Source organism: Pleurodeles waltl, chromosome 6 (genome assembly GCF_031143425.1).
Source record: "Pleurodeles waltl isolate 20211129_DDA chromosome 6, aPleWal1.hap1.20221129, whole genome shotgun sequence".
NCBI classification, from domain to species: Eukaryota; Metazoa; Chordata; class Amphibia; order Caudata; family Salamandridae; genus Pleurodeles; species Pleurodeles waltl.
Window position 1 is genome coordinate 257,535,438 of NC_090445.1, and position 27,458 is coordinate 257,562,895.

Sequence of the window (27,458 nt, forward strand, 5' to 3'; positions counted from 1 at the left end):
CAGCACCCCACTCTTCTCTCTACCACCAGGACCCCATCCCCACCCAGGCCACACCACTCACACCCAGTGACCCTGCATGCCCACAATCCTACAAACAGGCCCCCATCCTGCCCCCTGTGCACAGTCACCTATCCCTTCAAGGATTCACAGTGGCACTACAGCACCCACAGTGCACCTCCACCCTCACACAAAATGCAAAGATAAGTACACAAAAGGACCCTGCATGCCACTACAGGGGAATAAAAGCACAAAATAGGGCAGAGCTGTGCATCAATTTCAGAAATAGTACATGAGACATACATGTCCATTCCCCCCCACAGGCACCACCACACATGCCACCTGGACGGAAAGGCCAAGGAGTGCCACTGCCTCACACGAAGACAGAGACCCCACTCAGATTTGAGAGGGATGTATGGAAAGTGAGGAATACCCTGGTCCGTCACACAGTCCTGGACTGTCACCCTCCAGCAGCCCCACCCACGATACCACTGACAGCCCTACCACTCAGCCGCCAACATCAGCTCTGGCCAAACGACCCCACACCAGTGTCTCCCGGTCACAGACTGGCGGACCACATGTACAGAGGCCAGAGTCTCCACCCACCAACAGGCAGGATGATGAAGGCCCTAGTGCAAGTGGGACTGCCAGACCTTTGCAGGGGACACAGGCACAGGGGGCAAGGGCCAGTGGGAGGGCATCAGTGGCCCAGGGGAAGCCAAAGAATGGATGCAGCAGCTCAGGAGGTGATATCTGAGGTCCTCGGAGCATACCACCATGCCCAGGACAGGATGAGCCAGATCCTGGCCACCCTGGAGCAGAATCAAAGGCTGCAGATGGCACACCACCAAAAGGCCATGGAGCAATGGAAACAGCTCAATGTCACCATGGCCACCATTGCAGGTACCAGTACCACAGCCAGGCTGAGCTCTCCACCCACCTGCAAGCCCCTACCACTAGCCAGGATGTTGCCCTGTCATCTACATCTGCAGCAGCTACTGGACTGGTGGCACCCAGGACACCAGCACCCCTAGCCCTGCAGCCTAACTCCAGTCACACAAACGTGCCCTCAGACCCAGACATGGCACTGGAACACCAGCCAAGACCAAGGCCCCTGCTAAGAAGTAACTCTGCCCTGAACTGTCTCCCTTATGTGCCACTGTGCTACCTTGTAGACCTATCACTACCAACATACCATCAACCAATGGACACATGGACCACAACCCAGTGCCACCAACAGCTGAGCACATGCACCTGAGTATGGATATGCACCAAGAGCCCACTCCCTATCACTGTAAAACAATATAACAAATTTGTGTCACTTACTAAAAACACATATGCACTCTAATTGTATATCCCTCGTCATTATGAGTTCAAATTGTGAGTGTATGCATTAGGCAGTCCATTTCATAATTATACCTTTATTGCAGAAGGGGATCCAACACACTGTAGTGTCTGAAGTAAGTCACACTGTACATAATATTGGGTCACCTGGCACATGCCAATTCACTAGTCAGTTAACAGTGCCAATGACTATAGACCCTACATTACCAATTACATGAGTCAGACTGAAACTATGCAGTGAAGACAACAGCATCATTGAACAATACCTTAGGGTCACTGGAAGTATAGGTGGATTAGCTGGGCCCTGGAGTTAAGATCTCCCCCCTCTTCTTCCTCACCATCACTCTCATCCCCTCTCTAGGCTGGTTGGACAGCACCCTCCTCTTCCAGAAGGGGGATTGCTTTCCTCACAGACAAGTTGTGCAGCATGCAGCAGGCCACCACTATCTTACACACCTTGCCAGGGACATAGCACAGGGATCCCCCAGAGAGATGGAGGCAAAAAAACTAGCCTTCTGGAGACCTATAGTGCACTCAATCACCCTCCTAGTACGTCCATGGGCCACATTATAATTCCTCTCTACATCTGTCCTGGGATTTCTCACTGATGTCAGGAGCCATTGCAAATTGGGGTAGCCAGAATCACCTGCAATAGTGGACGTAATCAGGACCATAATGAACTGACTGCACATACGTATTGTCTGGCTGACAATTATGTACAGAACCATTGTCATACAAACTCACCTATGAGCCATCCTCCTTCCCCTTATAGTTGTCCCATCAAGTGTGGTACACTACTGTTTCTCAGGACAAAGGAATCATGGACTGAGCCTAGGAACCTGGCATTGACATGTGATATGTACTGCTCAGCAGTACACACCAATTGTATATTCATGGAGTGGAAGTTCTTTCGATTCCTGTACGCCTGTTCATTTACTTTTGGGGGAATAAGAGCTATGTGTGTTCCATCAATGGCACCTATGACATGTGGGTTGTTAGCAAAGGCATAAAATCCAGACTTGATGGCAGGCAGTTTAGCCCTTTGAGGGAACTGGACATATGTCTGCTGGTGTTGGAAGAATGCATCCAGGAATTTGGACAGGATGAGGCTAAACATTGGCTGTGAGACCCCTGCACCCATGCCCACTGTCACCTGAAACGAGCCTGTAGCTATAAAATGGAGTACCGATAACACTTGCACTTCAGTAGGGATGGCATGCTGATTCCGATTAGCCGGTCTCAGTACAGGATCCAGTAAAGCACAGAAGTCATGGATTGTAGCACAATTGAGTCTGTAGGTGGCAATGATGTGACTTTCATCCATCATTTCCAAATCAACCAGCAGTCTGTCCACAGATGGGGCCCTCCCTCGCCACATGGTTCTGTACCTGTGGGGGAGGAAAGAACACATTTGAAGGGCACTCATACACCTGCAACACATTATGTTACTGTTTCAATTAATGTGCACGTAGGTTACACACACAAATGCCAAGTATGAAGTACACCATCAGGCAAATGTGTGCAGAGTCAACTCTGTTTAAATGACATACCAATGTGGGCACATTTTCAAAGATGGGTGCATGTGAGGAACAGAAACCTATGTAAGCAAGCGACTAAGGTCATAGACTAGGAGGCCCAGAATGGGGCAACTGGCCAGGCTATGATAATGTGGTGGTAGCAAGTTGGCAGCCTCCTTTCATCCAGGTCTGAGGCAGTGGAAGTGACATCATACCTCTGGCGGTAGTGATCACGGCGGAAGGCGGTGTTCACTGCCGTGCACCGAATCATTGGATTACATGGTTGTCAATGGGGAACCATGGGGCCTATCATGATCGCCGCCAGCGGTGACGGTGCACACCCCCAAGGAACGTACGCCATATCATCAGACCCTTGCCACTTGACTCCTGATTCCCGTGCAGGGCAGTACTCCACTGTGTGTGTTGCTCTGTCCTGATTCTGGTCCGTGGAATGGCGCGAGTCACAGGGGAACGGGCCCGAGCCTTCACCACGGAGGAACTGGAGAAGCTGGTGGACGGGGTCCTACCCATGTATGCCAAGTTGTCTGGGTGACCAGAGGATCAGGTGAGTTGGCGGCTGTCATCCTTGGATGTGTGTGATTGTGGCGGATGCCTGTATGAATGTGTGTTCGATATGTGACTGCCCAGCCATAGACTGTCTGGCATGTACTGTATGTGTGCTGATGACATGGCTTTCAAAAATGTCCGTTCCATAGGGGATGACATGACATCTGTATTAAGTGCACACATACTGACGTCTGTTTTTCTGCTCTGTATGTCCCATTCAGGTCAGCGCCCATCAGAAGAGGGGACTCTGGCAAGCCATCGGCAAGGAAGGAAGGAAGGAAGTTTGGACCCTGGGTGTCTACAACCGGTAGAGCACCCACTGCAGGAAGCAGTGGGAGGACCTGAGGCGTTAGGCAGGAAAGACTGGTGAGGCCCAGCTATGGAAAGCCTCCCAATGAGGAAGGGGTGCCCGTCGCACCCTGACCCCCCTAATGGCCCGCATTCTGGCAGTGGCCTATCTGGATTTGGATGGGCGCTTGAAGGTAGCACAGCAGCCACAAGGGGGTGAGTACCAACACTGTTCTTATACTGCTTTGATGGATGTGTTTGGGTGCTGTGGTATGTATGCTGTCTAATGCCAGGCACTCGGAGAGGTGTGTTCATTCAGTCCTGCCCCCTGGAAGACCCGGCGATGGTATGAGGGCATGTTTGTGCAGCCCCAATAGGCCCATGGGGGCTCCCTTTCTGTAATCCTGGATGGTTTGTGGACTCATTGAATGGTGAGTGCATTCACTGGGCATTCACTGGGCATGGTCTCCCATGTGTGTACTCCACTGAGTTAATCAGGTTTGTGTTTCCTGTGGGTAATGGGGTGTATTCTGGGGTAGTGGCCACTAGTCAGGGGCACAGTCATGACTATTGTTGTAGTTGCTGCATGTAGGTGTGTGACCTGGATGGGAGTGTGTGTGAGCCAGGGTTGTACATTAATTCAGGTATTTACAGAGTTCTGCCATGTTTTGTCTCTACACCCCTGTGCTCTTGTGTCCTTTGTGTACATCAGCATCATATGGTGAGGGAGCAGTGGCACCGGTGAGCGAGGATGCAGCGGCCCATGGTTCCAAGGAGGCATGGTCGGCAGACGCCAAGGGGACCAGTTGGTTGGAGGGCAAGGGTAGTACCACGGGGGAGGCAACTACCACTGGCGGTAGTGACTCTGATACCTCCTCTGATGGCAGCTCCCTGGTGGTGGCAGACCCTACTGGGTACACCCATTCTATACCATCTTGCGCCACCCACCATGCCATCACCGCCCTCCCAGTTGCTCCCCACCCAGTTGCCCGTGCCCGCTCACCCAGAAGGATGGGCATTTCCTTCGCCCCGGGCACCTTATCCCCTGGCCCAGTCATCCCTGTTGCCCTCACGGAGGAGGTTATTGACCTCCTGAGAACCATCTCTGTAGGGCAGACAACCATCGTGAATGCCATCCAGGGGCTAGCATCCCAGATGCAGCAATGCAATGCATACCTGGAAGGCATTCATGGTGCCGTGTCTGGCCTACAGAGATCTTTTCAGGTTCTGGCCTCCTCTTTGATGGCAGCCAGTGTCCCTGGGCTTTTCGTCCCTCCTCCCACCACCTCTACCCCTTCCAGCACCCCACTTCCTTCACCCATCCCAAGCACACGTCCAGACAGCCATGGACACAGATCAACACACAAGAAGCATACAGAGAAACACAAGCACCACACTTCCCACCACAGGCATGCACACACCCAACATACCAAAGCAGAGACATCAACATCCACCTCCCCCATTGTGTCAACCTCACCATGCACAGCCACACACATTGCACCTCAGTCACTGCTGCTGGCCCCATTCTTGCAGTCACCACAACATCTGATATCCAGACATGCAACCCAGACACCATACCTGCACTCACCACAACTACTTTGTCAGACACTTGCAGCACACTCACCAGACCTGCAGACACCCAGACAACACCCAGCTACACTGGCAGCCCGTCTTCTCCCACTGTGTCCATCCCCCCTCCTCCCAAAACACTCAAACATTCACAGACATCCACAAAACACACATCCACCACACATCAGCATACTGTACAGCATCCACGTCCAGCAAACCTACACCTGGTACTAGCACTCCCTCCACCTCCACTCCCAGACCTTCCTCTAAATCTCCCCAACTGCCCCTAAGAAGCTTTTCCTCTCCCTTGTTGACCTGGTTGAACCCACTGGCCCACCCCTTCTCGTCCCTAAGCGTGCCCATCTCTTTGCCCAGTCCAGTCCTTCCACAACCAAGTCCACCCCAGCCTGCCCTTTCCATTCCCGTGCCCCTTCCCCAGGGAGGAAGAAGCCCTGTGTTGCCCCAGGTCCCTCTGCCACCCCCCGGTCCAAGCCCACTCCCCCACCTTCCAAGGGCAAACCCAAACCCCCTCCACCTCCCAAACCTAAGCCCAAGCCACCCCATCCAGACGTAAGTCCCCACCCCGCCATGCCTTGCCCCTGTTCGCTGAGGTACCTGGCTGCCCCATTGATGCCCCCTGCAGGTGGAGTACCCTATGCACATGTGGGAGTCAAGTCTGTCCTATTTTGGTCCTTCTGGGATTTTCTAATGGACTGGCCAATGGCCTTATTTGGTCAATACGTTTTTTGCAGTTAATAAATTTCAGTGCCTATTATACGTTTTTTGCAGTTAATAAATTTCAGTTCCTAGTAGTGCTGTTGGCACATTATGGTGACGTTGTTTCAGTGTTTCACTGTGGGGGTGTGGTGTGCACATGTGTGTACTTTGGTGCAGGTCTTTGTTGCCTTGTGTCGGGTAAGTAAATCTTGTTCTGGTGTGTATGATATTGGATGGAGGGAGGGGTTGGGAGGGTGTTGCAGGGTGGATGGGGTGGGTGTGTAACTGTGCCCTTTCTTCTCATGTGTACTAGGCTGCGGTACTTACCGTTGTCGTCTTCATCTGCGGTCACAGTTGTGGAGTTATATGGCAAGGAGCAGCACTGGCATTATTTCCAACTCTCTCTCCATGTCTGCGTCACCATTTCTGTGTGACTCCGGTGAGCGTTTCCTTTTATTTTGTTAGTTTCTTCCCCGGAACTGACGGCAGGTCTTATGCTTCATAATTTGGTGGGCGGGTAGTTCCTTTCCGCCAGCCTGTGGGTGTCCTCCTCGGTCCTCGTCGCCACTACAATGATGGTGGTGTGTGGATGGACAGCTACTTGTTTCTCATGTGCTTCATTATTTGGCGGTCCGGACTGCCAGCTTGTTGGCGGTAGTTACCGCCGGCGGAGCGGCATTTACCGCCCTGTTCATAATGACCACCTAAATGCCAACATGCGATTCCTTGACCAATAAGGGCATGGGAAGTAGTTTTAGGAAATCTAACTTAGCCGGACTGCACCGAAGACTGTCATAGCTTGCTGAACCCTCCTAGGCAAGGTATAAGACTATGGGGGTGATTCTAACTTCGGCGGGCGGCGGAGGCCGCCCGCCAAAGTTCCCCCACCAAAATACCGCTCCGCGGTCGAAAGACCGCTGAGGGTATTTTGGGATTTGCCCTGGGCTGGCGGGCGGCCGCCAAAAGGCCGCCTGCCAGCCCAGGGCAAATCAACCTTCCCACGAGGACGCCGGCTCAGAATTGAGCCGGCGTAGTGGGAAGGTGCGACGGGTGCAGTGGCACCCGTCGCGTATTTCAGTGTCTGCATAGCATACACTGAAATACTTTGTGGGGCCCCCAGGGGCCCCCGCGGCACCCCCTACCGCCATCCTCTGACCGCGGCCGAACTGCCGTGGTCAGAATGCCCTGCGGGGCACCGCCGGTCTGTCGGCGGTGCTCCCGCCGACCCTGGCCCCGGTGCTCCCGCCGATCCTGGCCCCTGCTTATTGATTGGTATGTCTATTTGCTTTTGTTTCTAGGTACCAACAGCTACTTTTGATAGAGCCATATTTAGATGTTTTTCCAAATTTGTGTGACTAAATTGTTTTGCATGAAGCCCAAACATGCTATTCTAATGTGATATTAGTTAGTGCTCTTACTGATGAAGTTTGCTACATGTAATAACAGTTGATGTTTTTTCTTTGCTGAATCTAAATGTATGTTATTTAGTTTGCACAGTTATTCGTGCTGTTAATTTGTACTGTAACCCTAGAATGTGTAGTGGCTCAAGGTTTGATTAGATTGCGGTTCTTTAGGCATTTCTCACAGCCAATATTGATTTTGTATGTTTATCATTTGATTTATGTGAACATTTGCATTGTTAATATAGGGAACTAAACATCCTAACTTTTACATAAAGGTGTGGTTATCAATGGCTGCGAGATCATGGTGTGTGGAAATTACTGACTCCCAGTGATTATTGATGTCATTGATTGTTATTGTTATTGATCTGTATTGATACAGGATTATACAGTAGGAACTACTCGAAGCACAGTTAAAAGGTCCATCGGCCTATACGCGTCTCCCTTTTTAGTTTTCTTAATAAGATCTGATGCGCTAACAGGATGACAGGGTAGTGTCTGTGATTGCTGTCTGCCTCGTCGCCGGTGATAAAGTATAACACGGGTTGTGGAGGGTCAGGAAATTTACAGATGGGGCATAAGCCCCACACCACTTTCCCAGCTCCAGCGCTACCACTAAAAATAAATGCTTTGAACCCATTTTGCTGATTGTCAAACAAACACTTAGGTCCCGACTTAGTACTTCATAATTTTGACTTACGTAACTCACAGTATTTGTTTAAATGAGTCCAAATATTGTCTTAGTGTACTAAAAGTGTTTAGCATATATGAACACTCACCCTAAATCACACAAACATATTGCTCAATGGCAACAAGCCAGTAGCATTCAACCTCACATTTTCTCTCACAATAGTCATCCTAATCACACACTTACTCTATTTCATCCTAATCACAGCCATACTCTTTAAATGTTCGGAAATAGAAAACATCTTTGGCAATATAAAATCAACCTCAGTAGAATTTTCATTGAAAATTATTTGTAAGTATCTAGACTCAAAGGTTCTCACGTTCTTGCATATTGGGAGCAACACATCCAGTCACGTTTCTCTTCAGAGCTGCCGTAATTAGCAAAATTATACATAACGATACACATACTTAGAGGGTAGTTCAGTCCTTCAGCCACTGATACCTTCAAACCTCGTTCACATTCAAGATCAGTCCACAGTGATTTTACACAGAGTGAGACAGTGGGTCAGTCTAATTAACCACTGGTTTTCATTCACAACCTAGGTCAGACTACTGGACAGTCAATGGGTCTTTCGAAACTTAGTCAGTGCGAGTGACAGCATTTTGCCTCTATACATTTGGGTCTGGTCTGGAAAGAGGCAGCACAGACAGATAAGCAAAGAGTTCCTCTCCAACCTCACTGCCTGTTCTCCATTCTATGCAGAGCCTGAACACTGAAGACACTGCTATGGCCCAGATACACACAGTAAACCTCAGGCCTCGGCACCCATAACCAAGGCCCACCACGTGAAGAGTCAGCGGAGCGCCACATCGTTTCAGCTCTATCTAATGAGAAGAACTAAGGGCCATATGTACGAACACTTTTTCCCATTGACACAGAATGGGTAAAAACCTTTGCTACATCTGGCCCCAAGTGGGCTGTACATCACTATCCATGACTTCAAACCATGACTTTGATGGACTGTCTTCCTTAATATGAATTTTCCACTTTTTCCTTAAGAATAACAGATGTAAAACGCATCTCTGCGTTCCATTTTTAGGAAATAGCATGTGGTGTTAACATACAGACTTAGACAGGGAAAGCAGAGTTTTTCTTTCAGAGATTCGTACTCATGACCTTCCGATCACAGCGTGTTTTAAAGATGAGCATTCAGCTCTCTTTTGAATGAGTGATTTCAATTGCCGATGAAAATCCAGAATTGTAAATATTAAAATAGACAAACGGGACCTCCAAGCAGCGCTAGGCCGGGCACGGCCACGCTCTAATGGGTTCCACCACATATACTTGCGACCCAGTTCATAAGACTACACTGTCAGTGTGATTTTTCTGAGTTTTAGCTTAAATTTCATTGGTAAGTATGTAAATTCTACAAGCCGAAGAAATGTCAAATTAATGTATTTCTGCATGTGGGGTGAATCCTCAAAGTCCTAGGTGTGTGACCGAGCAATATTTTTCCTATTCCATCGAAATTCTTCCCTAAATAAACATCGGTGCATTTTTTGCAATTACAATCCTGCTGATCACTATATTGTCAGCTGCAGTTAAAATTATTTTGATTTTGCTTCCAGATTCTTCAAGGAGTATAACAAACTATGTCCTAAATCTGTCTGCAAAATTCAGAAACGGATTGGAAGCAGGTCTCAACAATGCCATTCCAAAGCTTACTTGGCACAAGTACAGTTTGGCTATTTTAAAATGAGCGTTAAAGTATTAATTTATCATCATCAATTATAATAATTAGTCAAATCCCTAGTCATTTTTTGCAGTTTCTCAACATGGCCTGAATATGAAGACACTAGAAGTAGTGGAATATTGTAATTTAGCGCTTACTACCCCTGACGAGGCTTCGTACGTTTTTCGTAACCCAAAAGGATTAGTGGTGTATTATTATAAGGAAATATAAGTAAAGTATTAGTATTAGTATAGGGAGGTATAATTTGATTTGAGCCGAGGGTGTGAACCTGTTAGTTGGATTGAATAGAATAGTGGTGGTATAGAGGAGGGAAGAATCCAGAAGTGTTAATTGGGAGATGATAGTAGCAAGATGAGGTTTGGGATGAGTAAGACAAGTAAAGGAGAGATGGAGGAGGGAAGAGTCTGTAGAAAGGGACTGGGGAGATCATAGTAGAGAGGAGACAGAGGACAGATTGATAGAGGTATAGGGTGATGGTAAGACATAGTAAGGTTTTGAGAGAGTAATTTGTTCCCCCTTGTACAGTAGGACTAAAGTAATAAACATATAGATACATGATTACATAGTAAAGGAATATATGTGTGAGGAATATAAAATATTGAGATTTAAGTCATATCAGATAAAAACAGACTTTTAAGAGTTGCAGTATTTGAAGTTAATTTATTTGTGTACTTTTATAACATTCTTTTATCTTTCCTTAATATTTCAATAGTGAAATTATTTTAGGTAGCTAAAATAATATTTAAATAATTTAATAGATAAAATAAAAACAAAGCCCCTTAAGCATCTAGTCAAACAACTTATATTGAAATTATGCAATGACCTATGAACATGTTAAGCACAGAATAAATTACATATATGTGTATATATATATATATATATATATATACACATTTTTTATATATATATATATATATACACACATTATATATATATATATATATATACACACATTATATATATATATATATATATATATATATATATATATATATACTCATAGATACATCTACACATACATTCAAATATACATTTAACCATAAGAAAAATGTACATTTGTTAAAACAGCAGTAAGGAGTATGTATATATTTGAAGATAAAATAGTTATTATACTTATTTGTACAAAGAAATACACATATCTAGATATATACATGCAATACAATTATTAAAGTTTACATATACAGAGATATGCAGTCCATTGCTGTTTGAGTATGGTGGTTATGTCGGATAGAGCCAACTCTTGAGTAGTCTTCTGAAGATAAGATCATTAGCTGTGGATCCTATATTTGGGGGTATTGAATTCCAGTTTGGCTGCTTGAACAGAGAAAGATGTACCACATATTGTTTTTTTCTTGTATGGTGGTGTTTAGAGAGGGGTACCAATCTTGAGCGTAGGTTTCTTTTTTGAATGTAGTTTGTGATTTTATTTCTGATTAACAGTGGTCCTGTTCCATGTATTGATTTTTTGGGTGATACAAAACAGCTCAAATGCCATTTTCTGGCAGCTGGTAATAAATGTAGAGCCCTCGAGCCAGGGGAGATGTGGGCTTGTGGCTTTACATGTAGGAGTAGTCCGGCAGCAGAGTTCTGAATGTGTTGTAATTTTTTCATAGTAGATAGAAATGATTCATGGTAGAGGCCATTGGTGTAATCCAGTTTAGATAGTAGCCTGAGTCTTGTTTGGAAATCCAAGGTAGGGAAAGATGCGTCACAGAGTTGTCATGGTGATGAAGCTTGATCTTGCGAATTAGTCCACTTGAGCATTCATTGTTAACTTGAGGCACATGGTAATGTCAAGGTTTCTAACTTCCTTAGATACTTTAGAAGGTGGTCCCAGATCATCAGCCCAGGCGCAGAGTGGGTCATTAGTTTTTTCCAGTCGCCACATGTGAGTGTTTCTGCCTTGGAAGCATTCAGTATGGGATGGCTCCATGTCATCCACTGATCAATGGCTCTGAGGCAATTGAAGATTTGTAAGTTTACAATGTGTTTGGGGTATTCCAGTTTAAGGAGTATTTGTGTGTCATCTGCATAGTTGTAGCATGTGAGCTGAGATTCATTGATCATTGCCGGTAAAGACATCATGTATATGTTAAAAAGCATGGATGAGCTGATTAAGCATTAAGGGGTACCTGCTTTTGTAAAGTAGGGTTTGGACAAGAAAGGGGTAGCATGGATGACATTCATTCTGTTTTGAAGGTAGCAGTCCCATTTATGCCAGCTTCTTAGAGTCATGATCAACTGTCATGGCCAACTGTGTCAAAGGCAGGTGAGAGGTCCAGGAGATGTAGTGCAGCAACTCGATTAAGGTCTATTGTCTTCTTAAGATCATCCCAGATGGCGAAGAGAGCAGATTCAGTGCCTCTTTCAGGGTGGAATCCAGTTTGGTAGTCTGAAAGTATAGAGTATCTTTAATGAATTGTGACATGTGGGCGAAAGCTGCTCTTTTTATCAGTTTGCCCAGAAAAGGTCTGCAGTTGTTGTGGTCCTGCAGATCCAGGTTTGTTTTCTTTAATATTGGGCATATTCATGCCTTTTGAAGGTCTTCAGGAAAGATTCATAAAGTGAAAGAATTAATGATGATTCTTCTTACTGGTATGGAATCAGAGGTAGACAAAAGAATGTTCTTGAAGATGTTGACTGTAGAAGGGTCAGAAGGACAGCTGGTAGGTCTGCTTGCTTTGATCAGATCCATAAATTCACTTTGTGATATTTGTTTGAAGAGTGCAGAGGGTGGGTTGGCTTACTCTTGACGGGATTTTTGGAAATGGGTTGGGGTTGATCTTTTAAATAGGAGTCCAATGTGTCTGTCTTGTTTGTGCAATGATATGCCAGTTTGTCTGTGAATTCATGATTAATGGGATGAGTTCCTTTCATGCAATTTTATAAAATTATTTGCAGATATAGCATTTTGAATTCTGTCTGAGTAGTGCCTTTTTTTAGCTTTTTTGATTGATGGTTTGTATATTTTGGTAAGGTTGCGTAGGTAAAGTTTGTCTTGAATGTGGTTTGTTTTCAGCCAGGTTCATTGCAGCCTTCAGATTTGTTGTTTTATCTTTTTTTGTTCTGTGTTTCTCCAAGGTGCTTGTTTTCTTTTACCCTGTGTTGTATTTCCGAGTGGTATTAGGATATTGAAAGCTTTGTGTAGCCACTCAACGTTCTTGAACAAAATTTGCTGTGTCTAGATCAGTGTTGGCTGTTAGTTTTGTTTCTAAGCATTCAAAATTGAGTGTGTTCCTTTGTCAATAGATGAATGTGTGTAAGGTGGTCTTGAGTGTGTTGATTTGTTGTGTTCTAAGTTGAAAAGTTACTAGATGGTACACCAACCAAGTGGCTGGTGTGATGCTTTGAATGGTAACTAGTTCTGGGTTTGCAAAAATGACATCTAGTATGTGTCCAGGGATATGTGGGGGATTGTGTACAATCTGATGTAGGTGCATTGTGATTAGGCCAGTGATGATAGCTTTTGGATAGGGCATATTGGGGATATTGGGTTTGTCAAACTAAACATTTAGGTCCCTAAGAATGCATAGCTTGGAGTACAGTGTTATAAACGTTGTAAACTGTGTATAATAATGAGTCTGGCAATGTTGACTTGCTAGGTGGCGGTCTGTAAAGGAGGAGGAAGTTATAGGAGTAAGTTGGTGTAGAGTTGCATCTGGTGATGAGGGCCTCACAAATATGTAAGCCATCTGTTTTGCTGAGATGAGTTGCTTGTTTGAATGTAGCAGCTAGTCCACCTCCACCACTATACAGTTTAGTGAGATGGGTTGATAGCCTGGAGGAACGGCCTCATGCACACTGGGGCCATGTCATCTACCAACCATGATTCAGTTATGAAGTGTCTGTCAGGTTGTGGGTCAGTGAGTAGGTCATAGATGTGGTGCTTGGTTAGAGTGTGATTGAGCATTTCTGAGTTGGCAGTTTAGAGATTGTGTTTTGGTGGTTGTGTAATTTTGTTTTGTAGAAGAGTGATCAGTATATTTTGACTTGATGCAAGTGTGTCATTAGTCCTGATATTAACTGTATGAAGAACATAACAGTGTTGTTCTTTCCTATATTGTGTTCCTCATCCAGCAGGGGTATATGGTATTTTGCTGGGTCTGTGTGTATCAGTGGTGGAGATGGTGGTTGCAAGTGATGTGGTGAGTTGTGTTCTTTTCGTAGAGTAGCCTTGTTGTAAAATAGACATGGGGACGCAAAACTGTGAAGAGTGTCATGTTTATTTTGTTTACATCTGTTTATGGTGGAGGGAGTATGGGTTGGGGTGGTTGTGGAGCATTTGGGTCATATTCAAAGGCTCTAAATTGTGCAGTGGATGAGAGGTGGGTGAAATAATGATGCTGTGTTGGGGTGTTTGTGGTGGATGCTGTTAAAGATTGAGAATTTAGGAGTGAAGGCGGTTTAGAGTTTGTATTATTTGTGCAGTCATGAGGGTGGTGGTGGTGGTGGGTGTGACAGGAAGTATTATTAAAGTGTGTGTTATTTTGATATGCTGGTGTGTGTTTTGTTTTGTTTTTGTGGAGTAGTGAGAGGAGGTATTGACGTAGTGGTTCTCTGTGATACATTTGTATGTGAGTTACTGCTGGCGAGTGGTATTTGAATGGTACTGGGGGTGGTGATGTGTTTTAGAGAAGAGTGTGTGTGGTCTGTAAGAGGGGATAGAGAGGAGTTATGAGTTCTTGTGTTAGATTTGATCACTGGAAGAGGTAATATGTGTAGTGTAGGGAGTGTAAGGATTGCATTGTTGTGTGTAATTAGTGAAAAGAGTAGGTGAGTGTTGATGGATGGTGTGATGAAAAGTTGAGTATAAGTTTTATCATGATAAAAAGGGGTCTTTTCGGAGTAAGTAGAGGACAGGATGGGTATTTTGTCTGAATATGGATTGTGTATCTGGAAGCATTAAAGTTGATGTGTGGAAGTGTTAGGGGCATAGAATCGAGTTGTGGTTTGTGTGAGAATGAAGGTGCCATAGTGTTGTAGGTGTGGTTGAAGTGTGTATAGGTGTGGTTTGTAGTGTTTTGTATTGGTTGATGAGGCCCTGAAATCTGTATGAGGTTTGTTTGTGGTATATGAGTAGAATGCTTTTGCTGATATTGTGCTTGGATGTATGTGGATGTGGAGGGCTCAAAGTGGTAGCCGGTGAGTAAGAAATTGGGAAGCATCTCTGGTGCTAGAGCCGACCAGTCTAGAACAGGGCTAAACAGGCAGCTGCCCTTGTCCTCTCCGCCCTTAGCATTGATGCCCGAACTGAGACGCCCTGAACCCTATGCTTCAATAGCCCTATTTGCCAATGGAACCCTAACCATAACCCTAACGCCAATGGGAGACCTGGGACTATAAACCAATCACAGCCCTAACAGCCAATCAAAACCAAAGCACTAAATCCAAAAGAGACCCCAGCCCTACTAGCCAATCAGAACCCTAGCCCTCACGGCCAATCAGAACTGTAACCCTAAATCCTTAGTCCAGTAGAAATCCTAGCCCTAGTAGCAAATCAGAACCCCAGCCCTGACGGCCAATTAGAACTGTAACGCTAAACCCTTAGGCCCTGATTTATACTTTTTTTGCGCTGCATTACCGTCATTTTTTTACACAAAAGCAGCGCAAAATTACAAAATACAATTGTACTTTGTAAGCTTAAGCCACTTTTGCGTCAATAAATGATGGTAATGTGGCACAGAAAAAGTATAAATCAGGGCCTTAGTCTAGTGGAAACCCTAGCCCTAATAGCCAATCAGAACCATAGCCCGAACAGCCAATCAGATCAGTAACCCTAAACCCTGAATCCAATACAATTAGTAGTCCTAGCAGCCAATCACAGCAACAGATGCAACAAACAATAAAAAATCATGCATGGGGCAAGTGACCTTCAGCCCAGGCTGCTGTCGAGCCTAATTGATGTAAAAAGACAGCTAGTCAAGATTTGGCAATATACTTAAAAATATTATCCTGGACTCTTGAAATGGCGCAAATAGTTTTTATCAAGCATGTTACATACAAAAATTGGTACGATATCCAAGCTTCAAAACAAATGTTGGGAGATGTACTAGACTTCTACGAAGGAATAGTGTACAGCCCATGGGCACTACCATAATAGCTCTACCCACATTGAAGACTCTTGTAAGAATTCACTACGCTTGTCATTAACCTTAATTCTATTTAATTTTCAAGATTAAAAACTACATAATTGAATATTATTTTAAACTCACCATAGATCAAGAAACATACTACTGAAGTTCAAAATGGTTTTCAATAATTTAATTTCTATACTACTCAATTAAGACTATTGCCTCTGCTGGCTTCTATTGTACTTGTCTAGTGTACTTTCTAAAAATGATAAAAAAACATTATGTTGGCTGACACAGATTCCTGCAGCTGGTGCACCTCGTGCTATTCATCAGCTTTATAAATTTTATAGGAAGACAGACTGAGAAACAGATACACATCTACATACATACAAACACAGACACATCACATTTGTACATGAAAAAGAAACCGGGTTGCCTAGGATTACCATCGGAAGAACTGTAGGACCTTTTTTCCTTCTAGCACTGAAGACCAGAACACACTCAGAGACAATGTAATTGGTAGCAGATAAATTTGCCACAAAAAATGATACAATTTTTAAGATTCGATGCATTGTTATTATTTCTCTTTGTGTACTAGGGTCTATTGCGTATTGGACAAACTATGCTCTTTGGAGGATTTCTTGCCCAAACTCTTTCATGAGATATTTACTTTAAAATATGTTTTTAATAGTGTATTCTCTGGCTGAGCCAGCTTGTTAACACAAGGGGTGCCTTGCATACTTGTCTGCGGAAGCTGGAACACTGAATACCTATAGAAATCTAAGCAGTGTTCAATTTGTGTTGCAATAAGTACCAGGGCCCTTGCCAGGAGGCCTCTGCCAGCACTGCCAATGGCAGTGCCAACAAAATTACTAACCATCATACTCCTACAAGTGACAATTCACACTCACAAAATACAAAGTATATTTTATTAATAAACAACTGTTGTGCTCATCTCCAAACTGAGGCACGGATCACCACTGCCATAAGTGCTGTTGCTGACAGTTACATTCCGGTGCCGAGCACCGAAAACCACCACCTCAAATTCAGCACTGTACATGGGCCTGCGCATCATTGAACCATTCATTGTCATACAAAACATACATGTATTTCTTCAACAAATGCTATTAACACACAGAAATAATGATTTACGTAAATTGTATGGAATGGGTTTGCACGTTTTCTTTCCATGCTGTTATTTACACACACAAATGATTGATAGTATCGAATTGGAAGAAAATTGTCACCAAATAAAACAGTGTAGAAACACAGTTAGCAAGGACGCTCTAATTATGTGGGTTTTCCATTCATTCCATGAAGCTGCCTTGTTATAAAAATAGCAGGATATAAAATCCTAATTTTATGGGTTTCATTCCTGTGTAATTCCTTGGGGAAGAGTATTCCTGTTATTGAAGCGCCAGGCAACACAGCTTTTTGGAAGGTACGTAAAAAAAAAGAGTCTTAGCAATGGATTGTTTTTAAAAAGAATTGGGCTGCATTTAGAAAATGTAATCAATGGGAAAATGTCTTTAAAGGTCGAACCAATCAATCCTCATAATGTACAAAATAATTCAGATACCTGTATATGTCCTGTGTCTTTTATCAGACAGTTGATCGGGCAATAACATGTATAAATGCATTGGACATTTGTGTCCTAACAACAATCAATACCTTAAGCACAATATATCGTTATTTAATTATTTTACAATTTCTGAATACATATGCCAGTTTGTGAAGTTCAACATTAAACTCATAGGAAAGTTTGTCTTTTTGCTTTGTTCATCATGTTTTTTGTTCTGGATAGGAGGGATTTTGATCTGTGTTGAGTGTGGCATGCTGCTCTGGCCCAGCCACACGTGCTCTAGTTAAACGGAGAGGAACTTTCTATCCCAAGTGCCATAACTGACACACTAGTGGACACTCTCTTTGCAGATTCTAGCCACAGCTGCAGGGAATACAGAAACGAGAAGTAGGAATGAAGCATTCTGCTATGCTCCTTTAAAACGTAGTATGTGCTTTTGGATTTTTTCCCCATGGTATCTGCTGTTCGCAGTGAGCTCTCCTGCTACAGAAAATGCGAATTGAGGTTTAGGGCCTGATTTATGAAAAGTTATCACCGTCTTTGCGTCATTTCCTGGCGCAAAAGCGGCTCAAACTTACAGAATATAGTTACATTTTGTAAGTTTAAGCCGCTTTTGCGGGAAAAAATTACGCAAAGGCAGATCTAACTTTATATAAATCAGGCTCTTCGTTTCTGAACCTTTGGTGAAAAAGTGGTGCCACAACTACATTTGAATCATATTAGTAATCCAGATAAATTACACCAAAGCGAAAGATAAAAGAATCTATTTTGAGGTATGGCATCTGTTCTTCCTATGCTCAGGTGGCGTGTATTCCTAAAGGCATACATACTTCTGTCTATGACTCTAGTCCATTCACATTTTGATAACCTGCTCCCAAGCTGCATCTTCAAAGGGATGGCCACACAATATACAAAAGGATGGGAAGTAACTTGAAGGGACCGCCAAGTAGGGCCAACTATGACTGAATGTATTTTGTAACTAAGTTTCCCATTCAGAAGGAAGGATTGGCAAATATTGGTAACAGGAGAAAATTTCCTTTGAAGATTAGGGAGATGAACCGAGGTGTTGGCGAGCACTTAACCAGAAGTATATTTTTAGGGGCCCTGGCCCTCAGCTGTGACCAAACATTAAAGCGGTGTGCTATGGGTGCATTCAATCCCCAATACTGTTTACACTATTAAATATGAACTTCTAGAATATTGTGGCACAAGAATATCAGGGACAGAATGTTGACAGATAACTGCATATAGAGCAGTATAGATGTACTATTCCTAACTCCACATCTACATACCTTGAAGATACATATATCTAGAAAATCTATATTTACATGTCAATATTTTGGATTTGAAATTCTGTACTTAACATTATGTGCTATCAATATTCTGGGTAAGACACATGTAGGATGCCCACCATGTGATTCTATGTGGAGGATACATGTATTTTTTAAGGTATATATTAAAGGACACAATCAACTTTCCACAATCTAACTTCAATTCCTTTAATTTAGATGGGATTTAAAGTAGAGAGGCGTAAAGTAGTCTGGCTCACAGCTTTATGTATTTTCTAAACTGCTCAACTTTTGTGAAATGCAAACCTCATAATGTTCTTTTAAAAACAAATAAGGTGACATCATCTCACAGCCCTCGCTCCAAACCTCGTTCCTCAAGTGATGAATTTCCAGCCTTCACACTCAACAGTTTTTTGCTGGAGGATCACCTACTTGGCACATTCTACATCAGGAAATTATCACACCTGAATAGCCTAAAAGGATAGGGCTTACCTTGCATAAAGTTAGAAAACTTCATCTGCTTTGTAACGTGTGGAGTTTCCATATTCCTACTTTGTAAGTGCAGTTTTAATTTAACTTGCCACTAACTTAAAATAACTCTCCAGAGAGCCTGGAGCATAACTATCAAGAACATTTTGGGAAATCACTGGTGACCACTATGTTTTAAACATTTTAGGTCTGTAAAAATTGAGAAAACTATATAGAATTTAGATGTAATTTTATAGAGGAAGTTGAGAAGTTCCCACAGTGAATTTCAATGTTATGTTATGACACAAGATGGATAGTTTAATTATATTTGGTCAAATGAACCAGTCAAAACTGCATGGGCTTAAAGCAGACTTCGACACTGGCCTATACCCCTCATAGTTACAGGCTGGTTGTGTAAAAGGTGCTGTACAAAAGAAGACCTCTGTTGGAGATCAACCATAAAGACAGGTAGGTGTGGTAAAGCATAGGTGATTGTGTGAGCCCGGGATGGGTCCATTTGTGGTCTGCGGCCTAGCTGTGGACACTAGTTTAATCTTCAGCTAGAGGAATCATAAATAGGCAGGGAGCAGCACTGACTCTAAAACTCAGAATGGTGGTTTCACAATAGGCATCTAGGTTCCTGCTCTGTGATGTTGCTTGCATGGTACTTCCCATTTGTATGCTACAGAGTCCTCCACTTCTAGAACTATGGAAATTCTCCACTCTTCCACATGCAGTAGGCACCTTGCATTGAATCCTCAAGACACTACCATTTTGTCTATGTGGTTAGCATTGCTTGGACAAGATAGCACTTTTCTGATTGGTGAATATAGAAAGCATGGAAGCCTACCATATGTACAGGCTGTAATGCAATAAAAGAGAAACCATCAGCACTTCACACCAAGATCATACAGTAGCAAAAGGGGGTGCCATTATTAAGCAAATTGCAAAATGCAATGTGGATCAAGTAACAATGGTTAGACCTTATTAGGACTTTAAAGACAACTATGGAAAGTGATTCTTGGATATTACACCAAGATCCCCTTTAGAAAACAAAGTGCAACATTGTGCATTGAAATCACACTTTCAGGTGAATCGACCAAAACATGATAAGCTCTAAATTCCACTTAAAATCGGAAATAACTTTTTCTTTCACATGTATCTAGCTCTCATTCTGATCCTTTGGGCTCTTTGTAACTTTCTCGATACCCTCCCCATCTCCTAATCTCTGTCATCATTGCCTCGCTCAAGCTTTTGCCCACTTCCCCTTTTTTTGCTACAATTATCTTCCCGTTCTTGTCTCTCCTGCTCTCTCTCTCTCTCTTTTTTTCTATTTATTTTCCTTTCCCTTAATCCTATCTCCTTTTCTAGAACATCTTCTCTCAATTTGCTCTTCTATCTTCTTTGTACTTCTCAATATTTTTTATTTTCTCTAAAGCTCTCTTCTCCGCAGTCCCAGAAGCCTGCCATCCTGGGGACCTCCCAACATTGGAACACTCCCATGGATCATGACATAAAGAAGTTAGTGCTATGTGGCCATCATATCACTGTGCCTTGTTGTCAAGTCTTGTTGCAGAGGAAATCAAGCTGCATGGATTTGGTGGGTTTTACTATTTTAGGGCAGATGAAAACTCATTGATGTCCACCATACTACCTTCCTGGTGTAGTACACTTCCATGGGAGGGCCACAGTTCTGGAAAAGAAAATGTTTCTTGTAAAACACCAGAAACATTTTCTTTTCCAGAATCAAAGTCAGGAGGCGGGGGGAAAACGTCCCACTATTCCCAAGTTTGATTTTTCATTTTGCTATATTGCGCATTAGACTGTGCATGCTGACATAACATAGCCATACAAAAGTGAAAGCAGACAACGCTAATGGAATTAGCAGGGATGCACAACTGTCCACAACGCAGGTTCCTACATTTCTCCTGATAACAATACTACTCCACTTATGTGACTGGGCTATCATCCAAGAAAAGAAAGGCTCCCTAAGTCTCCTAAGACACAAAGAAACATCACAATTGTGCCTTGTGAAATGACTAATTCAGTCAATATAGGGGTAGCTGTGTTTTTTAAGAGAGGACACTGTTGGAACCCAGGAAATCCTACCAGGCCCAGACATTTCTGAAAACAAGGCCCTTAGAGCAGTCTGAAGTGGTGTGGTTTGCCTGCATGCCAATATCCTTTCTTACCCAGAATGCCCTGCAAACACCAAACTGTGGCTAAATCATAGATTGTTCTCATGCTGGGACCTGTGAGGATCCTACTACTCAGCATTCCCACACTTAAAAACGCTATCATAAATGTTTACCAAGTATTATGCATTTTTTATATTATTACATAGGACCTCATAAGAGCAATTTAGTTGCTATGACCATAAATTAGATAAAGATAAAGCAGAATTTCAAAGTTGAGAATACATTTCAAAAAGGAGATTCATACTACACAGATATTAAGTTACAATATACAGTATAAAAAAAAAACTGAAATTGTTAGTGGATGGTCTGTGGAGATGTCTAGAGAGAGTAATTATAATACAAATGTGTTCTGCCTCAAATGCCCTGATTATGGGTTTCACAATATTTGGTTTAAGAAGATGAATCCTCAGGATGGTGACCCTGGCAGGGTTATCTAGCTATAAACTGATTTTTGACAGCTAGTTTATTATAGCAGCCCTTTGTGGCACGGCAGACTATAGAGCTTCATTACGACTTTGGCGGTCTTCACAGAAGACCGCAGAAGCCGCTGCAGCCAGCATACTGCCAGTGCTGGCGGTATTCTGGCTGCACTATTAGGAGTTTTCTGCTGGGCCAGTGGGCAAAAACTGTTTCCGCCCACGGGTCCAGCGGAAAACTCACCATAACATTGCCACCGGCTCATTATCGAGCCGGGGCAATGTTGTGGTGCTTTGGGTGTGAGAGAACCTTTTGCGCATTTCACTGCCCTTAATTCGGGCAGTGAAAAGTGTGTGACACTGCTGTGGTGGATTGTGACCACCGAGACCACCAGGCTGTCGGCAGGCAGCAACCTGGCGGTGCCAGCAGTCCCACCATGGCAGTTTCGCCACGTTCGTAATGTCGCAGATGAACCACTGCTTTGGCAGCGGTCCGACTGTGACCATGGTGGTCTGGTGACCGCCAGGGTCCAAATGAGGGCCTATATTGAGTAATTGCCACACTAGCTAGTTGGGTATTTGCATCCTTTGGAGATCGGTGGATTACCCTACAGAAATTATCTGGATCCTGCAAACAAAAGAAAGATCTCTAGACCAGATATAGTATCTCACTAGGCTAAATATCAGGCTATATATCAGAACAGGTGGGTGTAGGCTGGAGCAATGACAGTCAAATGAAAGCAGTACCTGACTCTGCCCCAGCACAATAGGCTAGTCAAAGGACTGTGCCATATTTGGAATTTAGAGTTTCTTGATTGGACATTGCATCCGAATGGCTAGGTTTAGGTAGTGACAGGCACTTATGTATCAGGAATAGGAAACAACATGTAAGTTGCTGCCTTAAGAATAATATAAATGCATCAAAGTCCCATACAGTAGTGCAATGTTTTCACAAAGAAAATTATTGTTTAACATACTATATGTAAAAGATAAGAAGGGAGTGCAACTATGAATGAATTCTTGGCCTCTCAACTGTGACTGTGAACTTGTGTTAGTACCAAACTACATATGAGCTCCTCACACACAACACTGTGGCATTTCTCAGGGCCAATTGTATTGCCTCTATTATTCAACATCTACCTAACCCCCTTACCCAACCTGATTAAATCATTCAACTTCATCTGTTGCGTCTATACTGATGAATCACAAATCATTTAAAAAATGGATTGCTTGGAAGACCTCTACAATTTAAAACTTGAGGACTGCCTTCGGGCCATTAATACATGAATGAAGCTAATTATAACAAAGACAGAAATATGATCTGCAGACAGTGGCACAAATTCCAGCCTACCATCATGTGGCCTCAGGAACATGAGTCCCCTCCACCAATATCAAGAAGAGTCAGAAACCTAGGGGTAACTATGGATTCAGACCAATATTTTATACCACAGGTTAACAACAGCAAACAGAGGGCTTTCTTCTGTGTTGCATCCTCCTTTACCATGCACTCCAAAAGAAACCGCAAGCTATCCTTACACTCGTAATCTCCAAGCTTGAGTACATCAATAGCCCATACCTTGGTGCACTGGCATTCATCGTATACAAAACACAACTCATCCAAAATGCTGCTACAAGCCCTCTCTACGTTCCTCAAGAGAGCACAAGACTCCAGCCTTTCAATAACTCCTCTGGCTACCTATAGCAAGAAGAGCAATGTTCAGGGCACTATTTATTGTTCACAAAGCCTCCAAGGAAAAGGACAGCTATACCTATAAGCTATTTTCAAGCACTGTAGGCTTGCACACCTTATCACAATTCACAAAAAAGGAGAATTAGACATAGTGAAGTCACCACAGGAAGATTCTCCAATTAAGTGAGCCCACTTGTAACTTTTGGTCCCTTCACCCTAGTCGCGATTGGGTGTAATTGTTTAGCTGCACCACTAGTTACCATAAGAAATCTGTGGGAAGGCACTGCTTTTTCAGAAGAAGCAGCCAAGATCTGGAACTAACTATCAGCTAGCTTTCAAAGCATCCAGGAGCATATATAAGTCAGAAGCTAGTTGAAAACATGGCTATTTCCAAGACAGCTACACTTTCCAACAACAAAATCCAGAAAGACAGTCACATCCGGGCTCTATCTTCAGCTTACTAGCTGCAGATTGAAAGCAAACCAAATAGCAAACTACTTTTGATAGGCAGGTACGTTAAGGAGGGCTGACCAATAGTTTGCTGGGGGTCAATATAGTCATCTAAATTCATACAGAACCCTTCTAGCCCACGCTAATGTTAATACCATAAGCCTCAGCAATCTGTATCCAACTATACCTTACACATCTTATATTCACATATAGACAAAGCTACTATGAGGCCTGTCCATCACCAGTACTGTGCAGCCAATAAACCAGCCATCACTAAATGAACAGGCATGAAGTAACTGAAGAGATCTGTCATACACTGCTGGTCAATGAGAAGAATTTAATCTAGCCCAGCACTGCAGGTCCCAAATACAAATACACTGTGGCTGCTTCTTTACATCGCACAATGATATAAAGATAGAAGATGATGGTGAAAATGCACATCCCAGCAGCGCTCTCAACGTCTTTCTCCCTTCAGCCATGCCAGTCATCCCACAACTACAAGCAAAATATCTGATTGGACAACCCAGTGCAGTAATCAGCGAAGCACACTATAATCAGAAAAAATACCATAAAGGGACCTACAGAGATGTTAAAAAAACATAAATGGGGCATGTCCAAGATGGCAGAGCGCTAGGACGTTCCCGCTAGCGCTCCGCCGCCTCGACCCAGAAAAGTGCCTTGCGCCCGTGGGGGGAAGCCTGGAGGCTACCCCCGCATTGTAAGGCTCCCCCGGGTGTTTTGTGCCGCTTGGCTGCGGCCGGGTTCGGGCTGTGCCGCTCCCGCGGGGAGAACTGGGCTCAGCCCCGGAGTTGGGGCGGGCCCGCGGAGCGGCACGGGAGGCGGCCTGGGTCGCAGGACGGGCCTCTCCCCGGCGGCCCTTCCGAGCGTGGTGCCGAGGGATTGAGGGCCTGGGGGCTCACCCTGGGCCCCATAGCAGCTGGATTGTGCCTTGGAGTGGGGCCTTTTGAAGTGCGGGGCCCAGCTTGGCCTCTGGGCTGTTTTACTCCAACATTTGAACTTTTGATGAGCGTGGTCCTGCAATCTTGTGGAAAGGTGCCAGGAGCGGATTGCTGCAAGTGGTGGCTGCTGGGGGTCGGACCTGGGCGCGGTTTCGGACAGGGTGGCATATACTGATCGGCCCCAGACGTAAACCTTGGAGGCCCTGCGGGATTGAACCGGCGAGGCGTGACCAGGCCGGCACGCAATGGCGACATCAAAATCCAAGCGCGAGCGCTCAGTGAGGGACATGCTGTCGGGGTGCGCCTGACATCTGGGACTGTGGCGGAGGACCTACCGGAGACGAGGGCCCTGGAGAGACGGGTGGAGACAGATCCAGAGGAGAGTTCTCTCGTTACGAAGGGCTTTCTGACCTCCCTGTTTGAGTCGCTTCGGGGAGATCACCAAGAGCTGCGTAGGGACATCTCACAGGAGGTGAAGGAGTTAAGAGGAGAGGTTACCTCCTTGGGTGAACGTGTATCACAGCTAGAGGACAGTGAGATCCCTTGCGGTGAAGAGGTGGCGGGCCTGCAACAGGAGGTAGTCCGCCTCTGAGAGCAGCAGGACCTCCTCCAGATGGCGGTTGAAGACTTGGAAAATCGCTTGAGGTGACAAAATATTCGTATTAGAAGGGCCCCGGTTGGTGCTGAAAAAGAGGACATTAGGGGCTACGTGGTGGACCTGTTTCGCTCCTTGCTTGGCACAGACGAGACACAGGAGGTAGTCCTGGACAGGGTACATCCAGTTGGGCGCGCCGGGGGCCCTGGAGACCGCCCCCCAGACATTTTTGCCTGTATCCACAATTTTGTCCTTAAAGAAAAGATTTTACAGCGGGCCCGCAACCTCCAGAGTGTACTCTTTCGAGGGCATGAACTCCAGCTTTTCCATGACCTATCTGTGCGGACTTTGCAGAGGCGGAGAGAGTTCAGACCGATCACGGATCACTTGAGAGCGCACAATGTGTCCTATTCCTGGGGCCATCCGTCCGCTTGGTCTTCTGCTGGGAAGAGCAGCTCCGGCAGGTGAAATCCGTCTTGGAGGCTAGCCGCGTCCTGGGTCTGGAGGATATAGGCCGGGAGGCGAGCGAGGGGGCGGTTCCGCCGGCGGGGGGCCCTCCTCGTTGGCGGAGAAAAGAGAAGAAAAGGAAGCTGCAGCATCCGACGGCCTCGGAGCTGAGGTCGGAGGGAGAAGCCGCTTTGAACAATATGGCCGCCGGAACTTCAGCCTAGTGTGGACACCCGGGGGCGCCCGGGATTGGTATTGACCGCATTGCTAACAATATGCTGATCGTCGAAGAGGGTTGAGGTGGCGGGGGCAATGGACCTGGTTAACTGACTTGGTTGGATATACAGCCCCGTGGAAACTGCACCTCGCGAGGATGGACGACCGAGGACTTCTGTGTTCTATGCACCTGTTGTTCTTCTTAGTTGTCTGTTGTTGGGTTTCCCTGCGATGCTGGCTCTATGTGGAGACACCCTCAAGCCCGAGTGCTCTAGGTGGTCTAGATATTAATGAAGGGGGTAGTCCTCTGTTGTGCCCCTGCCTCTTCTGCTTGCTCCCCTCAGTATAGGCTATGACCATTAAATGTTTAAGTTTAAATGTTAGGGGGCTCAATAACCCTACTAAGAGGCTAGCCATCTTATCAGCTTTATAGAGAAATCGGGGAGTCATATGTCTCTTGCAGGAGACGCACCTCGTCTTTAAAGATACCTACCGTATGCGCTCTAAGTGGTTCCTCAGGCAGTTCTGGTCCTCGCTACCATCAAAGCATGCAGGGGTGGCGATACTTCTATCACATTCATTTCCGGGGGAAGTGATAGCAAAGGTCTTTGTCGGATGCAGGGCGGCAGTGGTTGAGTGAGTGTGGTCTGGTGGATGTGTGGAGGAATGCGCACCCCTCGTTGAGGGACTACTCCTTTTACTCATCAGCAACCAAAACATACGCTAGGTTGGACCTTTTCCTGGCATCCCAGGAGCTTCTCCCCAGGGTTAGAGACTCAGCGATTGAGCCGCGGGCCCTGTCAGATCATGCCCCAGTTACAATTGAGATCCACATGGACACAGAGAGGGTCAGTGCATCGGGATGGCAATTTAGGGATTCGATGCTTCAGAACGTTACAACGGTAGAGGCGATCCGAAGGGCAATAACAGATTACCTTAGCTTTAACGATGATGGGACGATAAGCATTGCAACACTGTGGGAGGCACTGAAGGCTGTCTTGAGGGGCGAGGTGATGTTGCTTTCTTCTAGGGACAATAAGGCAAGGAGTCAACTGAGGGGGGGACCTAGAGCAGCGAGTGAGGGTTTTAGAGCGCTCACATAAACACACCGGTGCTCCTAGAATATGGCGAGAGCTCGAGAAGGTGCGAAAGCAGCTGAGGAGGTTGGACTGGGACAGGGCAGAGTACGCAGTAGTCCACCTCAAACAAAAGTACTATGTAGGAAGCAACAAGTGCGGGAAGTTACTGGCACATAGGTTGAGAGCGCAGCGTGCAGCATCAATGATAAAAATGGTGC

The 27,458-nt window shown here is 44.9% G+C and overlaps 1 protein-coding gene across 1 annotated transcript in view; it reads right to left on the minus strand.

Annotated features, from left to right (window-relative positions):
- The window catches only part of LOC138299622 (corticotropin-releasing factor receptor 1), a 1,731,194-nt gene that overhangs the window by 1,057,082 nt on the left and 646,654 nt on the right, over window positions 1-27,458 (minus strand). The gene's annotated exons all lie outside the window — the stretch shown is intronic.